This window comes from Lepisosteus oculatus, chromosome 3 (assembly GCF_040954835.1).
Source record: "Lepisosteus oculatus isolate fLepOcu1 chromosome 3, fLepOcu1.hap2, whole genome shotgun sequence".
Taxonomy (NCBI): domain Eukaryota; kingdom Metazoa; phylum Chordata; class Actinopteri; order Semionotiformes; family Lepisosteidae; genus Lepisosteus; species Lepisosteus oculatus.
In genome coordinates this window covers 41,456,265-41,476,385 of record NC_090698.1, presented here as the reverse complement: position 1 = coordinate 41,476,385, position 20,121 = coordinate 41,456,265, and positions in this window count along the sequence as shown.

The window sequence follows — 20,121 nt, the reverse complement described above, 5'->3', positions numbered from 1 at the left end:
TTTAGCATGAATACAACCTGATTTGCTTTGTGTTTGACAGGAATGTACATACAGTATGTAACAAGTATATAATAACTGATAAATGATTCAGATTTTAAAAAATATAAGATTTATCATTTACACCAAATTTCCTGTGTATTTATTTTGTATTTAACTTTAGATATATCATTTTGTAAAGACTGTGCAGCTGAAGTCACTTGATTTTAACAGTGAAAAAAGGGATTGACAGTTATGGGTATGTTGGTATAAAATACAGTGACTATTCTGAGTAAATGGTTTGGTACCATGTTTGTCATTGATCCTGACAACTGAGTGATCAATTTCCGAGTTTCTAGTAAACAACCCACACATGTAGTTCCTTTTTGGTATGGCGTACATTTGCAAAATATACTTGTGATTTTAAACTAAATTCAGTATTTCATCATGAGCTTTTTAAGATTTGAAAACATACCTTTGCACAAAAGCTCACTACGAATACTGTATATAGTCCCACTGCTGCCTTTTAGCCTTTTGCTGTAGCAGCAGTTAATTACTCAGGTAAACCATATAAGACTGAGGTGTAAGAAAAATATTAAAGCTGTATCCCAGAATAAACCCCAAGTAAATGCAATGCTTATATTCTGTTCCTGTTTCTTTAGGAAAATAAAAAACATCACTTTATGTGATGACTCGCTGATAGGACATTATATACAGTACTTTATGTGTCTGCATTCCTTCTGTATGGGAACTAAATAAAACAAAATCTGCATCTGACCTGTTAACTGACTGACTGGAGACAATATTGTAGATGATATTGTTATTATATTGTCATTATCAGAAATGCTCATTATTGTTCATATTAAACTTTACCTAAAGTTGTCATAAAGTTGTCTTGGTCTTGAAATTGCCAATGGACCAATATGGTCAGATAAATCAGTAAAGTGCAGCAGGGGTAAAGGATGTTTAGAATTTGTGTTTGTTAAACTGGAACATAAAAAGTCTAAGGACTTAGTAATTGTTATATAGAACTATAGAACACCTAATGTAGACGTGAACACAGATATCTTTCTGTATGATGAGGTCAGGAGGGAATGCAGAAATGGTGTTACTGTACTGGGGTGATTTCAATTCTCCATACATAAATTTGGATATTGTGATCAGGGCTGGCCCTAGCTTTTGGGGGCCTTAGGCAAGATCTTGGAAAGCGGCCCCTCCAGATCACGATTTGCACTTTCACTACTATTATTAGCTTCCAGCACAACCTTATTTTACTATTTAGATCAGTTAAATACATTAATTATATAACTAGAAAATTCTTAAACAAGGTTTGAAGAACACATTATAAATAAATTACAAAACAAGAACAAGAAGCACACATTTTACAAGAATAACATTTTAACATTGAAAGTAATAAATAGGAAAATTAATTACAACAACAAATAACCATAAACTGGATCTCTGTTACTGCATTGGACCTTGCATTACAGAAAGGAATTGTCTAAATAAATATGTAATTAAGTAAGTGCACTCAATAACAAGAGTGGTGATATCAATAAGCCTGAGCAAATGGGAATGTTTTATAAAAAACATTCTATAAATCAATTCACCTAGATTTTCAGGAGTCAAAATAACCAATTACATTTTCACACGATAGTAGTCGACCCACTCCATGATTGTTGCTCATGATGGCCAGCCCACCTCTGGAAAACTTTCTGCTCCTGCCGCTGTCTTTGGGAGAGCGACTGCAATCCAAAGGGGCTACAGGTTGGGTTTATGATACCATATAATGACATACAACCCAAGGGGAAAACAATGTGTATTAATGCTGATTATGTGTAATCACTGAGCAGTCTTCTGTTTTACACATTTACTTTCTCACTTTTGTTTGGCTGGGCAGTGCCGATTTTTAGCCAGGCGAATCACACAGCATGTGTATAGTTGAGGGAAATGTAAATCGGTTAACTTCTTGTAAAACATCTCAAGTAATCTATTTGTCTAGCTTGAAAATGCGACATGTCTACCATCTGCTAGTTACATGCATCTGACATACTTAAAACCAAATGAAATATAAATTACATTATCATGTCTATTATGCATTATTACAATGATTTGTGCATTCCTCTGTTTTGAGATCGCGTACCCTGGTCTTCTTTTCTGTGCTTTAGAAACATATTACATACTCGATTATGATTGGTTATTCCTTGACCGGGTTTCCATTAGAATAATCCACAGGAGGAACAGAAAGTGCCACAACAGGATGTTTTTTGCTCACATTTGAATGTGCTGACTAAAAATATGTTATGTTGCACATCGATAGGTCCCCTGGCAGCCTCAGGGCCCTAGGCAGCTGCCTAGATTGCCTATGTCCAGGGCCGGCCCTGATTGTGATGGAGAATACAAAAGCTGAAATTGAAATGTTTGAAATGATTAATATATTTTTCTTAAACCAGTATGTAAAGGCACTTACTGGTACATTAGATTTTACATACGGTAATTATGGTATAAAATGACCGTATTGACCCAGTCTTTCCAATCAAAAAAGGATATTATTAAGGAAACAGACAAAATGACCGTGAAATTCAGATCTTGATTTATTCTTTAAATCTCCAAAGTCCTAATCTAAATTTAGAATTTAGAAAAGCAAACCATACAGGAATGAAGCACAACTTACATGCAAGTGATCAGGGAACAGATTAATTTTAGAGTAAATGGAAGAATGATGGTTATACTTTAAAAACATAATATTAAAAGTTCAAAACAAATTCATACCTAAAACCGGTTCAAGCCTGGGAAAATATATCCAAAATGGCTCAATGGAAAATCAGGAGGTAAGGAATGTTGTACAGACTATGCCCAAGATTCAGAAACACAAAAAAGTATACACTGCCGAGGCATTTTATACAGTTCAAAATGATATTATAACTTCCAAAAGACAGACAGAAAAGAGATAAAAAATAATGTGAAATACTGTTAAAGGTGAATTTAACACTTCAAGAGATTATGGTGATCAAAAATAGAAGATGACAAGGAAACAATTAAAATGTTAAATGAATATTTCTGGCAGTTCTTTTACATTCAAAACACATTAAAAACATACATCATGCAATGGAAGGATATTTGTCAGTATTGAGTAAGTTTGGTATAACTAATACTTAGTATTATACTGGGACTGGGAAGGCTTAAAATAAATCTCCAGGCCTTAATGGTATTTTTTTAGTCTTATATAAGGAATGAGGAATGTTATTGTGGTGGTGCCAACACCCAAACAATGGATTGCAGTTCAGAGTTAGCGTGTCACCTTGAAATTTGTGCATTTGAGTGGCCGGTCTCTGAGTCTGGGAGAAGGTACACCTCCAGTCCCCAGAAGACTGCACATTCATTCTCAGGAAGTCTGGAAACAGGAGAACAGTAGAACATTATTTTAATTAACTTAGTTGGTAGTCTCTTTTATTAGTTAGTTGTCTTAGCGCTCCTGTGCTTTAACTCTAGCAGACACGCTTGTGGTCTCTGGCAGAAAAACTTGCAAAGATTATGATGAGGGAAAGATGATTAGTGGAAAAAGTGATTTGTAAATTAAATTCACTTGGGTAGAATATTCTGGTGTTTAGTTTATAAGGCTCCAGTGTCTCATAATGGAAGATGATTAATTTAATGGCTTACACTTATATAGCGCTTTTTTTCTAGACATTCCACTCAAAGAGCTTTACAGTTAATGGGGACTCCCGTACACCACCACCAATGTGCAGCATCCACCAGGATGATTAGTACTGATGAAAGTTGGAAAACTGGGAGTAAAGGTTAAGCCGAGTTAACTAAACCAGGGTATCTCTGTATTAAAGGGACACATTTGTGTCATGTAAATGAAAGACATGAAAGAGTATTCATGAAGAGAAGTTCAAAGAAGATCAACATGAATGATTCCTCTACTCAGGATGATTGTCATATACAGATAATTTCATTGAAGAATAAACATTTTTATGAGCAGATCTGATACAAAAATATATTGAGGGGTGAAGATAGGGTCAACTCAGATAAGCATTTAACACTAAGCAGTGAAACAAGGATATCAGGGCCAAAATGGATTCAAAAGGATTTAAAAGGGAATTTATTTCAAATAGAGAAATGCATTTTTTCTTTTCATAACTAATGAGAGTATCTGCAACCTTTAAGAAATGGCTTGATGAAATTCACTTCAACCTTAGTTAAACCTTTGTTCATATAAATACTGATGTCATTTTTTTCATGGAAACAGTTATTGTAAACTCTGAAAATAATCAAAATAATGCACCAACAGTTAAATTTGTAAGGAAATTACTAAACTACTAAACTACTTATTAATGCCATATGGGAAACCACGTGAACTACTGTTAAAGGAAGCTTTTAAAAAATTGCCGAAATCGAATATACTCAACTAAAGATGGAGACAACATACAGTCTCAAGATAGTATTTTATGTGGAGGCCCTGGTAATTAAGGCTGATGCCTTCAATTGATTGTATTGAAATCAATTTAACTTGTGGTTTTACATTATGGTTGTATCTATTGCATGTATCAAAAAGAAAAAGCTCGATGTTTTAGTCTGCACAGTTGTGTATAATAATTACCAAGCTGCACACAAAGCAACTGAAATCATTCCAGTAGACACTGATAAGGGTTGTGGAAAATATATTGAATCCATGCAGCCCTCAGTCTAATGGCCCTAATGATCAATATACCAAAGCATGAAATGATAGTTGTGACACCTGTGCTCAAATGGATACACAACAGTAATCCTGATGAGTTGACAGCTGGAAATGAGAAGGTCTATTTCTAGCTGGACACCCCACTGAAGTCTAAGTATTAAATTTTCTCTGCTGGTGAAACACAATTTAAGAGCACAGTATCCCCAGGATGCAGCCATTTGCAATTGACTACAGGCAGAGTTATGACTTCAGAAGTGATCATACAATAAAAAAACATAAGGAAATAAGAAAGGTTACAAGCAAGAGGAGGCCATTCGGCTCATCTAGGTCTGATTGCCAGGAAAATGAAAAGCTGCACGTGAGGGAGTTGAACATGCTCTGTGTATAAGCAACAAACTCACTCTATCATTTCCATATTATAAATCTGACCTTACCATCAATTTCTAAGCCATTTACAAGAATTGACACATGGAAATGCTACAATGTAGGTTTTATTTAAATTGCTAATTCACAAGCACAGTCAGCAGATCAGGTTATTGATTAAGTAGTTTTGTTCTTCAGAATAACAAAATGTTAGTTTAGGAAAATGCTACAGGTGTTCTGTGTTTGATGAGAGTATTGAGTCAATAAATTGTTAATTAAAAGCAGCGCACTGTATATGGCCTTTCAAAATTACATTATTTTAATTAATGTAAGACAAGAAAAAATATGATCAAAGAACACTTGAATAATGAAGATGATTGAAAGAGGCCTGTCTGTGAGAAAAGTTCCCCAGAATGAAATGTTCTACTTTAGTAATCACATTTAAAACACAGAGCACGGAAAGTATTCAGATACATTTTAAAAATACAGAATTAAGATACTGATAATACTGCAGGAAATAAAACCAGAAATTTGCCAGTAAAAGAGGAAGTAGTGATTATAGGAGACTTTAATTGTCCTCACATAATTCATGAAAAACCATCAGGGATGTTAGAAATCAAAGGTGAAATGGTGGATACAGCTAACAACAGCTGTCTTATTTAGTTCATCGATGAATCTTCTAGAGAAAATGTATTTATTAAACTATTTTTTTAAATAATCAAGAATGGGAAAGTTTACTATTTTTCAACATAGACACTGCAGTAACAAGACAGAAGTAATTAGAATTTAATTAGAACAGGTGATTGGAGCATTTTAAGTAAATGTCTAAGGCCAGATGGTATTTAACCAATTTTACGATAATAAGTCATTTACAAATCACTTACAAAACTAAATATATTGTCAACAAGGATTTTGAAAAGGTAAGTCTTGCTTAACTGAAATACTAATACCCTTCAAACAAGTACAGTAACAAACAGTAACAAAAAGTACAAACAGAACATGTAATATGGTATATTTATATTTTCAGAAGGTTAAATATAAAATTCCTAGATAGATTCCTTTCGATAGAGAAGTGGTTAACCGAATGCCGAGGTTCATCATTATGGCCCAGGCCAGGCCCATGTGTATGTTTCATTCACTGATGAATGCAGTTTTTTTCTTGACAGACCTGAATGGAAGACAATGTGTGGAGAGATATTGCTATATTCATGCCAACTGGTGATACATCCCCTGTTGAGGAATTGAGTGATATTCATATTTTACAATCCATGATTTAGTTTTACTCTTAAAATATTTAATTGAATCCATTAAACCCGAGTGGTGTTTCTTTTTTTATGCCCTATATTACTCTTTCTTCTTCAGTTACAGTACTACATCTTATGTTGTATATACAAGGAAAAAACGGTTACCAAGAAGGGGTTTAAGAAGTAAATTCAAGGCCCTCCATCTCAAAAAACAAAAAAACCAACATGAATAATGACAGCTAAACTAAAATAACTTCTCCACACATTTTTACACAACAGCAGTAGATGTTTTAAAAACGCAACCATAAATAATTAAAAAATGCAGGTGTGAATTTTTTTGCACTCCTTGCAATTAACTCCTCCCCCACTTGTGACCCCTTGTATACCTTTCTTAGTTTTAAATCACATACTTGCATGTGCCTATTTTCTGTAATACTTCTTACCTTTTGTACATTATTCACTCATAAAAAATATGCAGTTACACCTTCGAATTTGGGACTTTTTTCTGCACCTGCTGTATACATCTTTACATTATGATGAAGGAAGAGTGGTGTGGTGGCATGATAGGTCACACTACTGCCCAACAGCTCTGGGGTCTTGGGTTTAATTCCAGCCCGAAATTAAAGCGGAACAACCAGTTTGTTGACTGGAAATTGTCCCCCATATGTAACTGTAACATGGACTGGCATCCTGCTCATAAGGCATCATGAGTGTGTGATAAAACAAATGATGCAATATAAAGCTAAGGTCCAGAAAAGAAAACTAATTTCCTGAAAATGGAAGGGATATGTGTATGTCAGTGGTACCATAAATGGCTTTCTAAAAACACTATCCAATGAATTTTGCAAGTCATCAACTACAATCGAATGTCTGACTGGCTTAAAAAAATTAAAGTATAATAATAATTGCTGTAGACAATGATGATGGTAGAAAAAATCTGACGCATTAAGTGTTTGATTTGTAAGAATGAAATCGAAGATGCAAACCACTAATTTCAGTGGATGTAGAAAACTAACTAACAAAAGTCTTTTGTGGAACCATGGATACAATTCATGTGTCTGACTGACCAGGGTAGTGTTTATTTCTAGGCAGTCCATACTAGTGTGTTTTCAGCTGCCTTTCTATTCTGGGAATTTTATGTAATAAATTTGTAGGGGAAACTGAATTCCACATAATGTATAAAACCACACAATTCCTTATGTGTAGACTCAACATTAAAGTATTTTAGAGGTGTACAAGGGGAGGAATTGTTTATTTAAAATATGAAATATAAATGCACTAAAATACATACAGTATCCTTTGCTACAAACATTAATGTGTATTTCACCAGCAGAACATTATTATAACTCCTGATCCTGCTGCTTTTCATATGATTACACAGTGATGGGGAACATCACCACTGACTGAAAGGTGTTCTGACAGTTTGAGAAAATATTCCCATAACAGGCCCATGGAAAACAAAATCTATTAGTGAAAGAAAGGATGAAGGGGGCTTGTCTGTCAGGACTTACATACAGTAACTTGCAAAATCAGGATGCATACTACCTGGATTCTGGAGAGACAATGCATGCAGTCTGACATAAAAAGGTAAGCACCTCCATGTACTAAAATATAGATGTAAAATCAGCTGCTTTTATTATCTCTTCTTATAGCCTCGTATACAGTAAGTGAAATTGCATCTAAAATTTGAATGATATAGTAATCTGAGTGATCTAGGTAGAGATACCAGATGATAATAAAATACATAAAGGCTGAGCATTTAATAATCATTATCTTATGACCAGGATAAACTAGCCAATTACTGTAATTTGGCTGAAAATTCTTATCTGTTGGAGTGATTAGATTATAGGTTATTAATATTTTCAGTGCAACAGCAGCTCTATAAAAGGAATCTCAAAACTAAAAGCTAATTCTTTATAAATAATAGGCACAATAATAAAAATACTCTGCGAAAAGAAATAATTGTGAAAACAATTAAATCTAAAGAGTCTATGCATTTGGTCCTTTTCTAATTGATTGAGTCAAACTGACTTCTAGTGAAAGTAATAATATGAGACTGTCATTACAGCAGGATTGCTAACGGAAAGATTCTTGTTTCAACTACTGTTGTAAGGGCATCACTTCTACTTAGTAACATGACTTGAGGCAATGTAATTACAGCAGAGCTGAGTAAAACCAATTAGTAGTTTATTAGCCTACAGAAAAACATCACGCTGACAGGCCATCAACAAATCAAACTAATATGTTCGTATTCAAGCCAGTAAAATTAGTGTTCATTGCACGTTAAGGAAAGTAATTTATGGCAGAAGAAGGTGTTTCATTCCAGTGGATTTATGGTGCAGGTACTAAATGCTAGATCTGTGACAAATGAAATTACTCAGGAAATTACACATGCCATACTTAATAGTGTTGTGCAAGTTCTTGCTGTTCAAAAGATAGGCTGACGAATTTATCCAGAGGTCTCTTTTTTCAATGATTTTAACATTCAAATAAGCAAGAGAACATTTAGTTTTGTACCTCTAATAAATTGAAATATGTGTAACTTAAATGTTTGAAATACAGATTTTTCCTAAGCTTGCGCTGTAAAGTGTATATTGTTGCTCAGTGTACACTGAGCTGACAAAGTCCAAACTTAGTTTTGCTTTACAATTGAACACTTTGTATTTGAGATGCATGAGATGAACATGATTGACTCACTGAGCTAACCAACATCTTTGTATAATGATTTCAAATGCTTTGGCAAGGTTGTACAACAGCCACTTTTTACTTGAGGTATTTGCACTTTAGTTTTTTATCCAACATCTACAATGCATGCTCAAATGAATTTAAATCTGGATATTGTCCAGTCTCAGATTTTCTTCTTTTTCTCCTCATGAACTACTGTACTTGGTTAGATTGGCCATATGTTATGGGTCATTGTCATGCTTCATGGGGAACTGCCATTCAATTATGGAAGCATTTTCTATATAAGCAGACAAAATGTTTCTGTAAACTTTGGGATTCATGCTATGGTCATCACTACTTACAGTAAGGAGAGGTGAGCCAGTTCCAGGGGCAGCCATGCATGCCTAGACAATAATATTACACTGAGGATGCTTCACAGATGGGCTGGTGTTCTTTGGAGCATCTACAATTTCTTCCTCTCACTTTGCTAAAGGTTTATTTTGGTCGCCTCTGTCCTTAAAATAGATATGCATGCAAATAAGACATCTATTCCAAAACTTTAATGTCACTTTTTTGTACTGACAAGTAAATTCTAAAGCGGCTTTTCTGTTTTAGGTACTGATGAGAGATTAAGAATTTGTGTCTACCCTTTGTAATTCTTAAATCTACATTTTGATACTTTCATCCTTGCACTGTGGTGTCTGTTTACGATTTCACTGATGATTGCTTTATGGTTTCCCCTGACAGCTCTGATAATTCTCCAACTGCAGATGTTTTTCTTGGTAATTTCTGGTCTTGGTAATTGGTAACAATATCTGTTTCTTTCCTTCTGCATATTTCAAATTTTTGATTTTGGTATGCAAAACTACCATGCTATGATTCTGATTGAGTTTTTCTTGCAGCTTCAAAATTGCATGCTTTTCTTCAATATAAAGTGATTTGGTTTTCATTTTCATCTTAGATCACAAACTTCAAATAATGAAGGCAAATCTCACAGCCTAACAATTCTTGTTTATTGTCTTCCTTTGAAATAAACAGGTTCAACATCATCAGTTTATTTAACAACATAAGTTTATTTGACTGAAGGTGGTAGAACTGAAATAACTTAAAAAAATAAAAATTAACAAGGCACTGTATGTACATCAAAGTATTGTAATTTGCAATGCAGGTCACTTTCTACATGTATTACTTAATTTTAAAACTTCAATTGTGGGTGACAACTCTTTATAAGAATTCAGTCTTTGTTCATTCTTCATTCTTAATGCAGCTGTTATATATTTAGATTTCCACAACGCAGGAGCCAAAACAGCCACATGTGGTTTCAGAGCTGCAGGTTATGGACTTCTACCTTAGGTAAACCACTTATAGACAGTTATTGTATCCACATTCACAGAAACTACTGGGTATATGCATGAATAACACTGAAAACTGATATTTCATTAGTCAATTTCTGCGCATCTACAGTACCAATCACAGAAAAGGTGCCTTATGATAGTTGGTCTCATTCCCCCAGCTGTATTGTGAAACCCATGTTCCATGTTACAAGGAAAGTTAGTAGACAAAAGTGGAAGCATGGGGAAAATATTATCATGTATAACATTCGTAGATACCCAAGGACAATAACATTATTGGTATCCACAAGAGGATGAAAGCAAGGAATCATGAACTGCAGTCTTATTAAACTAATATTGTTCCTTCTGACATTTATGCTTAGCTAAGAAGTGAAAATATATACTGTAATATGCCCCTAACTTCCTTCATATAATAAAGAATTTATTAACAGATTTTTATGACAGATTCAACACCATTATACAGTGTGGTTCCAAGGATCAGAGAACATGAAATCTCATGATGACAGTGACTCAAGGTGCTGGAGGCTTTTTTGCAGAGTATTAGCAGGTCTTACAAACACCAGAGAGCAGCCTCCTCTATCTCCTCTAATACTAAACACTATATCACCGTCCTCCCTTGAGATTGCATGAGTCTGTCCTTTAGCATCTCAAGATTTTGTCCAATAAGGCCAACATGGATGGAAGGCTTATCGGATAGACATGCATTCCAGTGGGATAATGTGGTAAAGTCTATGGAGTGAAGGAAGACAGACAAAAATGCTATTACATTTTTTACTGTAAATGAGTTTTTCTATGTTTTTGTTTAGTAAGTGCATTCTGAAATATTTTACTATAAATCGGAAATTATACTGTAACATCCCATTAAAAATTTTATAGGCCTCATGATCTTTTTGGATTTGCTCGATATTGTAACTGCACAAATTTCTGTCTGTGATGGACATCATTCACAGGGAAAAAAAAGTTCAAATTCAGCATGAAGGTTTTTGAGTTGTCATTAATAGGTTATTGTTGATGAAGACTAAAACAATGAACAGGTGTCCATATAACAAAACAAACTCCATATTTTAAAAAATGTATATTATCCACTCAGGTTGTTGCTCTTCATTTAACTTGACACTCTTGGCACTGATTAAAATGTAATTATTATTACCTTTCAGCACACATAGCCGTGTCTAAACAGAGTCCATCTGCCCCTCTGAATCATCATTTTAACTGGCCATAGAAACTGTTGCTGTTTTCAGCTTCTCACTTTCAAAAACATTCGAATGTCCTTTCATACATCTACTGCAATGTTCTCACTGTTATGGAATTCTTTAAGAACCCCATCTCTAATCCCCAGAAAAGGGACAGAAACTGGCTTGCCTAAGATACTTGCCTGGACCATGGAAAACGAAAGGGGCTTGAACTTGGCACACTGATCTGATATCTTCACACAAAGAGACACTGGTGTATGTGGGAGGCAAAATGGGTATAAAGAGTCCCGGCACTGGGCCCAGAATGAACCTGTGAGAATTTTTTCACAGCTCAAGCAACATTGCGAACTCCACAAAAGACTTTCCAATCAGGATAGCAAAAGAGGAGGATTCCTAGTAATACGGCAGCTGTGAGTTAATTATAGTGAAAGACCCATGAATAGGAGGATTAGTGCATTCATTAGTTGGGGAATGAGGAAAGACTGTTTCAGTTTTTCAGTAAAGCAATCTTTTTTCACACTGGCAATAACAAAATGCATGGAATTTAAATGTTGGAAATCAGAAATTACCAGTGGCCCTTTTGGGACTGATAAGGCCCTGTGGTATCTTAGAGGAACCTTTCTTAAAGGTCCTTGGAATAAAAAAGGAGGATCTCTTAAGGGGATTTAAAAGCTTTGTTTCATATAACAGCTGCTCATCGACAGTTTCAACGAAGTGTAAACTTTCTCTTTAAGGCTTTTCTATTGTAATTCTTTCTATCACTTTCTGGAGTTTTTAAACCCTTTTGTTATTATCCCCTGTTTGTAGCATCTGCTGTTTGCCAGACATTTTTCCTGCAGTTATTGGCTAACAATGTTGCTGAACAGTTAGCAGAAGAGTCATTTTCTGGGTGGTCATGGAGTTAGTCAGTTCTCCAGGGCATTTTGTGTCTGCTGAGCATTCGGCAGTCTGAGATTTATAGACAAAAAAGTGGCCTTTTAAAGTCAGGTCCTTTTGCATACTGTAAAAATATAGATGACATTGGACACCTTTAGTATAATACATTTCAGTCATAATGTTGTAATGAGTCACTTTCCCTGTTGTTAATATTTTACTTGGGTGATTTGTCATATATATATATATTTCCTTTGCAATATTTTTCATTTGCTTAAACCATACTCTCACAGAGTGTGCTAGTAATGAAATGCAGTGCCAAATTGTGTCTTTAAAAAATGTTTGTCCATGTTATATTTCATAATCAAAATCAAGAGAAATTCTAAAGCATATCATGCCAACATTACATGAAATCAACACATTTTTAGGGACATTTGCTAACAAAACTATGCCATGACTCAATTTGTTCAAAATACTGAATGAATAAAATAGTTCAGAGGAAGACGATGGTGCAGAATTCAAAATAGTTAATTACATTTTAAAAATACATTAATAACCAGTCACAAAAGGAATTTTATTTTAATAAATATTTCAGTCTTTAGGAGTCGGTAATGTCCTACAATGCATAACTGAGTACCAATTCAAGTGTACTTCAGTGTACAAACAATTAACATAGTTTGCAAGTTAACATTTGGGAATGAGGTGGTTCTCTCAGGTTAAGTCCTCCCCCAAAGTAAAGTCTTACATGTACAGAGTGTATACCTCTGCAATATGGTGATAGCTGTATCAGCATACTGATCACTTAATATTCAAACAATGGACATACAATTATAATTTGAGTAACTTGATTGCATGATTCTTTCACATGATAAACACAATACATGAGTAGCATGTATTAAATGTTAGGGATTAGTTTTAAAAGTAGTGTGGACCCTATGCAGAATTCTGAACGTAAGACATTGTCCAGTGGTCAAGCTGAGGTCAGTAAGCTGTAGGAAGTCAAGCCAGACAGAAGTACCAAAATTAGAAGTGGAGCTGTAAGCCGTATATTTTGATATCTGGTAAAAACGTAAAAAGGCTTCTGAGTGGTGCTAATGCCAACTTTTAAAATTTCTACCACATCATGGCACAAATGACATAAGCCTGTGATTCTCTTTTTGCTATTTTTACAAGTATAGCTCATCTCAACACAAGAGCTACAGAGCAATCAATCAAATTAGACAACCTTTAACTTTTAGACTGTATCCAAATATCTTAGCATTTGTCAATCATTTCAAAGCAAAAACATCGATTTTTCATTGTATATATGCACTATATGTAGATATATACAAGCTAGGATATCAATCTTCTTAAAATAATATTCAGAACTGTTTTACCAGTGGTACAGTTTTTTGTGAAATCAGGAGGTCTAGGAAATTACAATGTCTTCGACTGTACAGAGGAAAATTGCAATGTTTTCTAAAATCTATCTTTTTAAGTGGTTAAAATCACTGTTCAAAAACATTTGTACATTTCTGACCCAATAGGCTAATAAAATGACTTTAGAAAAATGTATAATGCATTAATGTATAATTTCTGATGTTGTTCAAGTAGGTAGCTGCATCAGCATGCGTAGGCTGCAAAGGAACAGGTCGCGGGTTTATTCCATGTTGAAAAGAAAAGAAAGGAAACACAATGTTTCGGCTGTGGAGCCTTCTTCAGGTGTGAGAAAGACAGGGTATCTTTGTCGTCTACCATTTCTGATGCTTATTGTTTGCACAGACACTACACATTTAGTTACACACTCAAGAATTAGCATTCCAAAGTTTAGCTACAATATCTAAAGATAATAATAGAAGCAGAAAGAGGAACATTGGACAGGAAGAAATACAAATTATAATTATAATAATTTCCTTAAGCAGTTTGCTACAATTTACAAAATTGTGCAAAATCTAGCATTACATTAACATAAGTAATTACTCTGCTCCTTTTTTCCTGGTAAAAATTACAGCAATCTGGATCCTATGCCAGTCCATTGCAGGGTATTTCGTGCACACAGGCAAATCAAACTGACGCAATGCCAATGCTGAACAAATACTTTACTGGAGCCCAAGGATATTATACTTTTAACCTCTACTTTACAAGGCTTCCTAATAAAGATGTATTAATATTTTCTGTTAACACTGTACTTTTTGCTGCCTTATATACACAGATATAAAGTGGAATGTTTATCCCACAGTGTTGAAGTTGTCATAGGGGATTTCTCCTCAAGAAATATATTGAGGTCAGTTGTTTCTATTTCCACAGCTGTTCAAGAAGAATGGGGATTAAAGGTTTGTTTTTTTCAGAACATTAAATCTGATATGGTGAGAAAAAGTGGGTGATAACAAGCAGGATTTTAAGTCCCAACAATGCATTTTTTGATATATTAAACATTTACATTAATCAGCACAGTTCTTAGAAACACAATACATATTTTCACCCTAGGTTATTAATTATGCAGTCTTATCTTATTAACCTGCTTGACTACAACTGTAGAAAATCTTATAGCCCAATTCCCCTTCTGATTTCTTACGGTACCTCCTGAGTTATGATAATTAAAATATAAAAACATTTAAACATGCATTTTTGAAATTTAACAGGCCAAGTGATGCGTGAATGCATTAGAGTCATTTAGTGATGTATACCATAGTACTGTGAACGATAGAGGTAATGTACTGTAAACTTAAAAAGTATTTTATTAAAAATGTGTTAGTATACTGTCTCACTTGCTGGTTTGGTAACATCACCACCATTGATTGTAATAGGAGACGCCTCTGTTTCCCCAGGTGTAATACTAATAGACACAGGAAACCTTTCACCCCCACTGCAATATCTCTTTCAGACAATGTATTGTAACTATCTTCTGCCTTATCTTACTGTAACACTGTTTCACCGACTTCTTTGTTGGTAAAAGTTTGTCTGCTGATGTGTGCTGTAAAACACATTTCCCCAGCAGGACAATAACACTTGAATTTAATATACTCTTGGAATACTTGGGCAGAAATATTACAATGCAAAGTCATTAAGGCATTCAGGATCCACCCATCCAAAATCCTCAGTGATGTTACCAGCACTATTGCACTTTGTAGCCTGAACTTCTCACATCTCAAAAGCCAAGCAAATGCTGTGTCTGTTCTGTAACATGAAGTGAAACCTCTTAGCAAAATCAAGTTATTACTGCCAGTGATGTTTGTCAACACGTGAGTTACACTCTTCTCCTTAGACCCCGATTTCCATGTGCCAGCATGGGGACTGGAGACACTGTGCTGTAGGAGATGCCACCCTTCAGGTGAGACATTAAAAATAAGGTCTTGGGAACTTGATCAGTAAAAAGGTAATCCAATATAATGGGAGTACATGGTACCCAGCCATATGGTTGCAGCCCCAGCTTCCTTTAAGAAACCGATGGATGATATCATTGAATTAATAAGGTACTAAGTACAAATGGGCCAAATGGCCTCATCTTGTTTGCACAACCAAAGAAACCTGATTTTGGCCTTGGGTCATTACTCCTGACCTGGCTTGAGTATATTTTAAAAACACACCTGTATGTAACACCTCAGTAGTAACTGAAAGGTGGAGATAACATCACTACCAATAGCCACTGTGCCATTAGTGGAATTGTTTTCTATGATTCCTTTACAATTGGTAACGATCACTCATAAACACCCTTTCACGGTAATAACATTGGATGACTCTGGCTGTACATGGACTGCAAAACCCAATGTAAAACTGCTAAAATTTGGGATACTGTGGGTGATACAGCTTGTGTGTGTCTTCTCCCAGTGTTCTCTGGAAATGGCCATTTTTTTTCACAAATTAAACTAGTCTCTGAACTGCACTGTGATTCCTTGCATCCCTGCACATACTGTATGTTCTTAAAATTGCTGCCTTTCACTTAGATTGACGTTGCACTTCAGCAGTGGATGCATAGGGCCTTCTCCTTTACAGTACAGTATGTAAATCATTTTGAGATAATTTGGAATGAAAATGGCTTTATAAATGCAATTGATTTTATTATATCAACTGACACCAAGAACTAGTGATTAATCCATGTCTCATCAAAGATGTCTCATACAATGAAAGGATTACCACATTGAGCTGAATTAACTTACTTTCAAAACAGGAATAAAAGCTTTCAACATAATGAATGTACTGTAATGGAGCAGCTGTCACTCTGAGGGGTTCTTGTCAGTTTAGGCATCTGGAGAGCAACTTTATGGTTAAGGTTTAAGTAATCATTAATAGAGAAATAGGTGCATGTATTTGTACGAAGTTTAAGTACATGCGTTCACATAATGTTCTGCTGCAGCTACAGTAATATTAATAACGTTGAAGGATGATCCGAAGTAGAACATTCTTTTGGTCATCTACCATATGAATGCTGTATAGTTGGAGTATTGTATTTTCCTTTGGCTTAGAAGAAACAGGGATTTTAGACACTAGCAGTTGGGCATTAAACATGTGAGGGTTGAAGCAAGATTAGCTCTCTCTGAAGGGCATAAGTCAGCTGGTTAAAAGAGGTGGTGGCCAATGAGCACTCTGTGAACTGAACCCGAGAAGGGGATAGGTCCTGGAAGGCAGCCAGGAGAAAAGAAGCCCTCTCTCTGTAAGAGTATTGAAAATGTTCCCCAGGAATGGATATCTGGCTGTCCAAGTTCCTGGAAGGGGTTATATAGACAGGAGAATGAAAGTTATAGTGAGGAAGAACAGACTTTGTGTTGATGGGAATCTGAGTTGCAGGCAGTGAGTGACAGGTGGTAGTTTGCCGTAGGGCTGACAGTTGTGATGAACAGATACCTTGCTAGAATAAGGAATAATACTAATTGCAGTCATCAGGACAGTTAGACACTTGGAACTTGTGATGTTTTATCATGAATTAATGAGTTCCATTTGCAGAAGATGATGTGAAATATTCAAAGTCTGAGGAACCATTGTTTTGATGGTGGAGGTATATCAGTTTAGGGGGTCAGAACCTAAAGCTTTGGGAGATGGCTTGTTAAAGGCCTGTAAAAGCTGGCTTGTGTCCCACTACACAACTCTGTTGATCACATTTTGAGGTCTTTACTCTGCCTGTTGTTGCAGCAACTCCAAGGTCAGCATGATCACTTAATCTTCAACACAATAAATTAATAGGAGATAATTGGCTAGCTGTATCCCTAGTTCTTAACATAATCAATCAGCTCTGGGATGAGTTAAGCAGACTCACACATCAACATCAATTACTGCCAGATAATATCACTTTACATGTTTAACAGAGGAATATCATTGTTGACTGTTGACGGTGTGCAATGCATCTGTCAGTCTATGCCATTCTATTTCCAAAGCTTAAGTTTGAGCTAATGGTGGACACATAATTGATTAGGGGAATTGTAAAAGGGGAATTGTCTGTAAAATCAGTAATACCAGAATTTAGCTGTAATAACTTGGAAATAAATGAAAAATTAAACAGTTAAAAAATAAATACAGGACATTCTTCTTCTTTGCATTTTCCCACTTATGTGGGGTCTGCTTGTTTGCACCGATTTTTCCACTTCGTATGGTCTGCGGCGTCTCGGCAGGTGACTTTTGCGAGGCGCATGTCATCTTTCAGCTGATCCAGCCACCAAGTAAATGGTCGTCCACGGGGCCAGCGGCCTTCCACATTCAATTCGAGGGCGGTCTTTGCCATTGATGTGTCATTGCTGCAGAACATGTGTCCATACCATCACAGGTGCGATTCCCTAATTTTATCAGTGATTGGGGTGACTTTGAGTTTTTTTCGCACCTCTTCATTCATGACATGGTCTAGTCTTGTCAAGCCGAGGGTCCATCACAGCATCTTCATTTCCACCGTATGGAGTGCCTGTTGATCTTTCTTTGTCGGCCTGCATTCAGTTCCGTATAGGGCCACTGGTCTGACCACTGAGCAGTAGGCTTTGGATTTTAGGCACAAAGGGATCTTCTTGTCTCACAGTACTCCAGTGACCTGCCGCCATTTCATCCAAGCGGCGCTGACTTGCTTCTTAGTGTCTTGGAGGGTAGTGCAGTTGGAGTTGACACATGAGCCTAGGTACTTGAACTGGGTCACTTTGTTCAGTTGGACCCCACTAGCTGCGATTGTGCCATCGGTATGATCACCGCATTCCAGGTACTCCATCTTCTTGATGTTGAGTTTCATCCCGAATCGTTCAAGGCGCGTCTTCCACTCCCATACTTGCTGTTTGAGGCCATGTCGCGTTTCACTTGTTATATTAAAATCATCAGCATACAATAGGATGCCTTGTTTGGATATCTTTGGTCACAGTATCCATGCAAAGTATGAAGAGCAGAGGAAACAAGGCTGAGCCTTGGTGGACGCCAACATTTATCGGGAAGGTGTCTGAGGTTCCAGCTGCGCAACGTACTGAGCTAGTGGCCTTTTGGTACAGGAGCTTTGTCCAGCTGAAATAGGCATGGGGACGTGGTGCTGTCGCAGCACCAGCCAGATGAGATCGTGCGGTACCCTGTCAAACGCCTTTTCCAGGTCGAGAAATGCCATGTGGATCGTTTTCCTCTTCTCATGGTGCCTTTCCATCAGTAAGCAGGTTGCATGTATGGCGTCTACCGTTCCGCAGTTTTTCACAAAGCCGCATTGGTCTGGCGAGATATTGTCAATGGTTCTTAGTCGTGCGTCCAGCACACGCTCGAAAATCTTCATTGTATGGCACAGCAGCTGGATTGGCCTGTAATTGGAGCAGTCATTAACGTCGCCTTTGCCTTTCCAAATTGGCACTGTGATGCTGGTTTGCCACGTTTCCGAGGGTGCCTTTTCTTCGATGATCTTGTTGAAGAGGTCCGCGAGCCATGCTGCTCCTTGTGCTCCAAGGAGCTTCCCTACTTTGGCTGGGATGTCGTCCACGCCAGTTGCTTTGCCACTTTTCATCTTGTTGATGGCGGTGGTAACTTCTGCGATTGTAATTGTAGGTACTGGGCCGGACATAGTATTGGCTGTTGGTAGTGGTAAAAAATAAATACATTATAGGTTAATTATTTTAAAATATCATTGGCAAATTACTCACAATGGGCTGTGTTTGTGTTTTGTATGCTTTAGTGAATTTTTAAACAGTATATTTACAACACATGAAATAAAGAGCTTGTATATTTATAATATAAAAAAGCACATGAACAGTATTCATTGACTGCGTTGATTGGAATTGCTAAAATACTGTAAGTAAAAAAGATCCAGAAATCTTATAATTATATATAATTTCATATAAAACTGTAGATTTCAGCTGAAGAAACATCATCCATGATTCACTGTATTTCACAGAGGGTATTTAAATATGTCTCGAATGCCCTACTGTATGTAAGCCAAATTTTTCGTTAGAAAACCTTCTTGTCAGAAACGTGTTTATAAATTATGAAATGTTGACACATGTTAGACATGTCATGAAACAGATTGAATCCCAGTGAACGGCAGGTTGTAAGTATAGAGGGTTGATCCTCTATGGACTATATCATATTTCTCAGGCAGCCATGCTCAAATCAAAACTAATGCTGCATTTAATCCACTTAATGATGGTGGTGTGTTAGATTATACTCCTGTCACAGTGATTTAATCTGGCACAACAAAATCTCAAAGGCCAAGTACCATCTTAACTGTTAACCTTCAAAAATGTTTTTATTGTATTAATCATTAAGCTACTTAAAATAAAATTTCAATAATTTCTGTAAGGAAGAGGTTTAGGTGGTATGGTAATCGGGGTTAATCACAGAAAGTAAGTTGTGAA